We start from the raw sequence: 7,871 nt of genomic DNA on the forward strand, positions 1-7,871 counted from the left end.
GCATTTTTTCTAATATTCATCTTAAAGAGAAAATCCAAAACTTAAATCTGGATGGTACTTCCACTATTAATGGAGTTCGTTAATCCTATATATTTTTTTTTTAAAAAAAATTGTGCTTGTGAAGAAGGGTTGCTCGTCCGCATCCTCTTTTCTTTTTTATTCAATCTCTTTTCATTCTTCTCTCTCCTCGTCAAGCCACCAAAATGAGAGAGGATGCAGGGGCAATCGGCCTCTCTTCGTGCATGCTTTTTTTTTTCTTTTAATATCATATAATTGTTGGATTCTGTTAGAAAAAAAAAAAAACTGTTCTGTTATGAATCCACCATATTTGGGTGGATAACCATTTAACCTTCACCTCTTGAGTTTCCCCACCTCTTGGGTTTTCCATCTTTTGTAACTCCTAGATGTGCCCCTTATCCCTTGGGGATGTCTACATTCATCCACCTTTTCACCTTCTTTTGTCTTTTAATTGTCTTGTGATTAAGAAAAATACTTTAATTGTCTTTTGTTCTTTTGTTCTTTAATTGTCTCATTATCACCATTATATCTTCTCATTATAACCCTAGGCCTATAAAAGGGTACCTTGAGGATGATGAAATGTACATAAGTGAAAAGAGAAAGAAAGGCATAAAAAGGAATGAGAAATACTATTAGTTCCTGAAGAACTAATTTTCTACAATTTCTGTGTCTTGTTTATTTTCTTGTCTCCAATCTCTTTACCCTTTATTTTACAACACGTTATCAGCACGTAGGCTCTATCAATTGTGGAAGTACGTGGTGTTCTTTCTGCAAGAAAAATATTTTTTGTGCTATTCTCCAATCTGTAAGTTTCTTTTTCAAATTAGTATTCTCAATATCTAATTTATGTTTTTTATGATTGACATAGAATGGTCAAATTGTTTACTTGCAATTTGTATGATACAAATTCATAATCCTATGATTCTTGTTTGTAGAGAATGTCGAATCTTACCAAACTTGAATTCGTTGCTCTTGATATTTCTGGCAAGAATTACTTGTCTTGGATCCTTAATGCCGTGATCCATCTTGATGTAATGAACCTTGGAAATACTATAAAGGAAGAAAATCAAGCGTCCCTGTAGGACCGTGCTAAAGCAATAATTTTCCTACGGCACCATCTTCATGAGGAATTAAAAACTGAGTATCTAACGGTAAAAGATCCCCCCATTTTGTGGAATAGTTTAAAGGAGAGATATGAGCACCAGAATTGCGTAATCCTCCCAAAAGCTCGATATGATTGGATGCACCTGAGGTTGCAAGATTTTAAGAGTGTTAGTGAATATAATTCTGCACTCTTTAAAATCAGCTCACTTTTGAAATTATGTGGTGAGAAAGTCACCGATGAAGATATGTTAGAGAAGACATTTACTACTTTTTATGCCTCGAATGTGCTTCTGCAGCAGCAATATCGAGAGAGAAAATTCACAAAGTATTCTGAACTTATATCTTGTCTTCTAGTGGCTGAGCAAAATAATGAGCTTTTGTTGAAAAATCACCAATCTCGTCCCACTAGTTCCATACCATTCCCTGAAGCGAATAGCACATCATTCCCTGAAGCAAATGATAAATCATTCTAAAAGAATCGTAGATATGGGAGAGGACGTGGTAGAAAAAATTATCATGGTGGCACCAGAAGTAAAACCACCAAAAGGAAAAATAACAAGCAGGATACACCGTACCACCAAAAGTGGAACCACCGAAAGTGAAATAACTTAGATAAAAGAGAAGGCTTTCAGAGTAAAAAGAAATCTGAAGATGTGTGTTATAGATGTGGTATGAATGGACATTGGTCGCGTACCTGTCGTACGCCTAAGCATTTGGCAGACCTCTACCAAGCCTCTTTGAAAGAAAAAGAAAAAAGAATTGAAACAAATTTTGCTGAACCATCAACACATTTCAAAACCTCTGATGGGGTTGATATTACTCATCTTGATGTTTCTGATTTCTTTGAAGATCCTAGTGGTAGAATTGATCATTTGATTGGTGATGGAAGTGTTTCTTTTTTTTTTTTTTTTTGGCTAGTACAAAAGGGGTAGGGGGGAGGAAGGGACAAGCCCAACCCCGCGTAGCAGCCCCCACTGGGCCCTCGCCCCGCCATGAGAATGTTCGATGCGGGCAGAAATGGCTGTGTTTTGGGCACCCCGACCGGTTTTACTCATACCCTCCCCACCCATGGGCCCGGCTCAGCTACCCCTCTGGGCTCTGGCTCGAGTCCCAAGTGTGAGTACGTCACACCCGGCACCACCCCGGCTACTAGCGGTTCAAGAGCGGTCCTATACCTCAAGTCCAAGCAGTGGCCAAAGTAGTGAGCTCCGGTCCACAATTTAATCGTCGCCGCAGCGATTCGAACTTGGGACCTTAAGGTTAAAATTTCTGCCCAGTACCACTAGGCTACCACCTTGGTGGCGAAGTGTTTCTTTTAATTAGTGCATTTTTCTTTATCATGTTGTAAGACTTTATGTTATGTTTTAAGTAATAAAATTTTACATATGTTTTGCATATTTGTAGAGACATGGATCTTACTGATGAATTGAATGGTGATGATGTTTGTCTGGTAGACAGTGCTACAACTCACACAATTCTTACAAATGAAAAGTATTTTCAATGCTTGAAATTAAGCAATGCCAATATCAATACCATATCGGGTTCATCAAATTTAATTGAAGGTTCTGGAAGAGCATATATTATGTTACCAAAAGGCACAACATTTTGTATTAACGATGCTATATTTTTTTCAAAGTCTAGAAAAAATTTATTGAGTTTTAAAGATATACGTCGTAATGGTTATCATATTGAAACCACCGATGAAGGCAACAAAGAACTTCTTCTTATTACTCAAATGAATTCGGGCCAGAAGCTCGTTTTGGAAAAGTTGCTTGCTTTCTCATCTGGGTTGTATTATGCACCGATGAAAATAATTGAATCAAATGTTGTAATGCACCAAAAGTGCATTGATCTAAAGATCTTTATGATTTGGCATGATCGCCTTGGACATGCAGGTTCTATAATGATGAGGAGGATTATTGAGAATTCATTTGGGCATCCATTAAAGAATCAGAAGATTCTTTTACCAAGTGATTATCCATGCTCTGCTTGTTCTCAAGGTAAATTGATTGTTAGGCCATCCCCCTCAAAACTTGTTGTTGAATCTCCTTCATTTTTACAAAGAATTCATGGAGATATTTGTGGGCCTATACATCCATCATGTGGACCATTTAGATATTTCATGATTTTGATTGATGCATCAACTAGATGGTCACATGTTTGTCTTCTTTCTACTAGAAATGTTGCATTTGCTAGATTTCTTGCTCAAATAATTAGATTGAGAGCACAATTTCCTGATTATCCAATTAAGACAATCCGATTGGATAATGCAGGTGAATTTACATCTCAAGCTTTCAATAGCTATTGCATGTCAATTGGAATTGATATTGAACATCCTTTTGCTCATACACATACTCAAAATGGTTTAGCTGAATCATTTATCAAAAGACTTCAGTTGATTGCAAGACCTTTGCTTATGAAATCAAAATTACATGTTTCTGCTTGGGGACATGCTATATTGCATGCAGCATCATTAGTTCGAGTTAGACCATCTGCTTATCATAAATATTCTCCCTCGCAACTTGTATTTGGTCAACCACCAAATATTGCTCATCTTCGCACTTTTGGTTGTGCTGTATATGTTCCAATTGCACCCCCACAACGCATTAAGATGGGTCCTCAATGTAGACTTGGTATATATGTTGGTTTTGATTCTCCATCTATTATTAGATACTTTAAGCCCCTTACAGGGGATTTGTTCAAGGCACATTTTGAGGATTGTCATTTTGATGAAACAGTCTTCCCATCATTAGGGGGAGAAAAGTCGATGCCTGAAGCACGACGTGAAATCACTTAGAATATTTGCCCTTATCTTAATTTGATCCTCGTACAAATCAATGTGAATTGGAAGTTCAGAGGATTATACACTTGCAAAATGTTGCAAATTAATTACCGGATGTATTTACTGACACCAGAAGTGTAGTAAAATCTCATATTCCTGCTGGTAATGCTCCAGTTAGCGAATTATATTCAGCAAGAATTGAGATCCCTGAAGGACAACTTGCTAATAAAGCAGCAAATAAGTCTGAGGCACGCCTGAAGCGTGGAAGACCTATTGGATCGAAAGATAAGAATCCTCGGAAGAGAAAAGTATAAAGAAAAGAAACTAGAGCTTCTGAAGAGGCCATACCCACAAAACAGACCATAAAATTTGGTGCTCATGAAGAGACCATAACTTCCATTTTAAAAATCTCCAGAAATACAACCTCCTGAAGAGGAACCTCCTGAAGAGTTATCCCCTGAAGAGGAAGATATACCTGAAAATAATGAGATCTCAATACATTATATAAGTACAGGAGAAATATAGGATATAAATAAAATCGTTGTCGACAATATATTTTCATTTAAAGTGGCTCTTGACATTACCAGAAGTAATGTTGGCATTACCAAAGGTAATGAGGAAAGTGAGCCAAAGACCGTCGAAGAATGCCAACGTAGAAATGATTGGCCAAAATAGAAAGAAGCTATTGAGGCTGAATTAAGCTCATTAGCAAAAAGAAAAGTTTTTGGACCTGTAGTCCAAACACCTGAAGGTATAATGACCGTTGGATATAAGTGGGTATTTGTACGAAAGCGCAATGAAAATAATGAAATTGTGCGATATAAAGCATGACTTGTTGCACAAGGTTTCCTGCAGAAACCTGGGGTTGATTATGAAGAAACTTATTCCCCTGTTATGGATGCAATTACATTCAGATTTTTGATTAGCTTGGTAGTTACAGAAAAATTAGATATGCAGCTGATGGATGGTCACTGCATATTTATATGGATCATTGGATCATGATATATATATATGAAAATTCCTGAATGATATAAAATGCCTGAAGCATGTAATTCAAGTACATCCCGAAGCAACTATTCTATCAAGCTTCAAAGATCTTTATATGGGTTGAAGCAATCCGAGCGCATGTGGTATAATCGCCTCCACGAATATTTGTTGAAGGAGGGATTTGAGAATAACCCTATATGCCCATATGTTTTCATTAAGAAGTCAGAATCCGGATTTGCTATTGTTGCAATTTATGTTGATGATCTTAATCTTGTTGGAACTCCTGAAGAGCTCACAAGAACCGCTACATATTTGAAAAATGAGTTCGAAATGAAAGATCTTGGAAAAACAAAATTTTGTCTCGGTCTGCAACTCGAGCATTTTTCAAATGGAATCTTTGTTCATCAGTCAACATATACACAAAAAGTTCTGAAGCACTTTTATATGGATAAAGCTCATCCTTTGAGTACCCCAATGGTTGTTCGATCACTTGACGTGAAGAATGACCCATTTCGTCCTCCTGAGAAGGATGAAGAAATTCTTGATCCCGAAGTACCATATTTGAGTGCTATTGGTGCAGTAATGTATCTTGCAAATTGCACTTGACCTGATATAGCCTTTGCAGTTAACTTACTAGCAAGATTCAGTTCTACTCCAACCCGAAGACATTGGAATGGGGTCAAGCATATTCTTCGTTACCTCCGTGGAACAACTAATATGGGATTGTTTTATCCTAATGAATCAAACTCACAGTTGATTGGATATGCAGATGCTGGCTATTTATCTGATCCACACAGGGGTCGATCTCAAACAGGATATTTGTTTACTTGTGGAGGTACTGTTATATCATGGAAATCTGCGAAGCAAACATTATCTGCTACTTCTTTGAATCACTCAGAGATTATTGCTATCCATGAGGCAAGTCGGGAATGTGTTTGGCTGAGATCACTAATTCACCATATTCGAAAAAGGTGTGGTCTATCCACAATCAATGATAGCCCAACAATCTTATATGAAGATAATACTGCTTGCATCACCCAGATTAGTGGAGGCTATATTAAAGGTGACAGAACGAAGCATATTTCACCTAAGTTCTTTTATACTTCTGAACTCCAGGAGAAAGGTGATATTGACGTCAAACAGATACGGTCAAGTGAAAATCTGGCAGATTTATTCACCAAGGCATTGCCAACTACAACATTTAAGAAGATTGTGCATAACATTAGAATGCGACAACTTAAAGACCTTTGATCGTGCATTTTTCAGGGGGAGTCAAGGATCTTGAAGATTTTGTGTCGATTGTACTCTTTTTTCTTCGCTAAGGTTTTGTCCCACTGGGTTTATCTTTGCAAGGTTTTAATGAGGCAATCCTAAAGCACTTGATGTTACACAAGAATAATGCACTCTTTTTTCCTTCGCCATTGGTTTTTTTTTTCCCACAGGGTTTTTCCTTGGCAAGGTTTTAACGAGGCATGTTCTTTGTGTGTGGTCATCCAAGGGTGAGTGTTATGAATCCACCGTATTTGGGTGGATGACCACTTAACCTTTACCTCTTAAGTTTCCCTATCTCTTGAGTTTTCCATCTTTTGTAACTCCTAGATGTGCCCCTTATTCCTTGGAGATGTCTACATTTCATCCACCTTTTCACCTTTTGTCTTTTAATTGTCTTGTGATTATGAATATTATATCTCCTCATTATCACCATTATATCTCCTCATTATAACCCTAGGCCTATAAAAGGATACCTTGAGGATGATGAAATGTACATAAGTGAAAAGAGAAAGAAAGGCATAAAAAGGAATGAAAAATACTATTAGTTTATGAAGAACTAATTTTCTACAATTTCTATGTCTTGTTTATTTTCTTGTCTCCAATTTCTTTACTCTTTATTTTACAACACGTTTCAATTTATTCTTTAATTTTTTTCTTAAAGACAAGCACCAGAAAAAAAAATTAATATAATAGAAAACCCGCATCATAGGATTTTCTCTAGCGAACGCACCGAAATTTTTTGTTCCCAACCATCTGATGGGTAGTTCTATATACACCCCCCCTATTGCTCAGGACACCCCCCCAAAAACCAAAAAAAAAATACCCAAACTAACCTTTAGTGTAATTACCATATTGCCCTTGAAATTTTCTCATACACCCCCCTTCCTCCTCCTCCGTTTCGTTTTGAAAAGAAAAAAAAAAACCCCCCTCAAACCCCCCTTAAACCCCTCGATCCATTTACATCGTTTAGGCGATCTTTGAAGGAGATTTAAGCCCCATTCGAAGCATGGACAAGCAACTAGTGATTTGGGACGAAGAATCGGCCGCAAAGGTACGTGTTCCACCTTGTTTCGAAATTTTTTTTTTCACGGTTCGTGCTCCGTTCGGCACTGGATCGCCGAACAAAAGGCTTCTGTTCGGCTGCACAGTGCCGAACAGAAGCCTTCTGTTCGGCAACCCTCAACCGAACTCTTCTGTTCGGTTGCACAGTGCCGAACAGAAGGCTTCTGTCCGGCACTGTGCAGCCGAACAGAAGGGTTCTGTCCGGCTCTGTGCAGCCGAACAGAATGCCGGCGACGAGAGGGAGAAGGGGGAACGGGGGGGTTTTGGGCGTTGGCGAGGTGCTTTGGGCGGAACAGTTCAAAGGGAGACGGAGGGGGTTTGGCCGCCGGCGAGGTGCTTGAGGCGAGGTTTTTTGGGCGGAAGGGAGAAGCCGGCGGGTGTTTTGGAGGGGAAGAGCGGGGTGGGGGGGGGGTTTGGGGGTGTAGAGAGCAATTTAGGTGAGGGGGTGGGGAGGGTGGGGGGTAATTTAGGAATTTTTAATTTTTTAGGGGTGTCCTTAGCAAATGGGAGGGTGTAGAGAGTATTTAATTTTTTTTTAATTTTTGGGGGGTGTCCTGAGCAACAGGGGGGGTGTATATAGAACCACCCCCATCTGATCAATGAACTCGGTTGGAGTCCACCTGTGGACGTCGTCCTTTCGTCCAAC

This window comes from Phoenix dactylifera, unplaced genomic scaffold (genome assembly GCF_009389715.1).
Source record: "Phoenix dactylifera cultivar Barhee BC4 unplaced genomic scaffold, palm_55x_up_171113_PBpolish2nd_filt_p 000402F, whole genome shotgun sequence".
Lineage (NCBI taxonomy): Eukaryota > Viridiplantae > Streptophyta > Magnoliopsida > Arecales > Arecaceae > Phoenix > Phoenix dactylifera.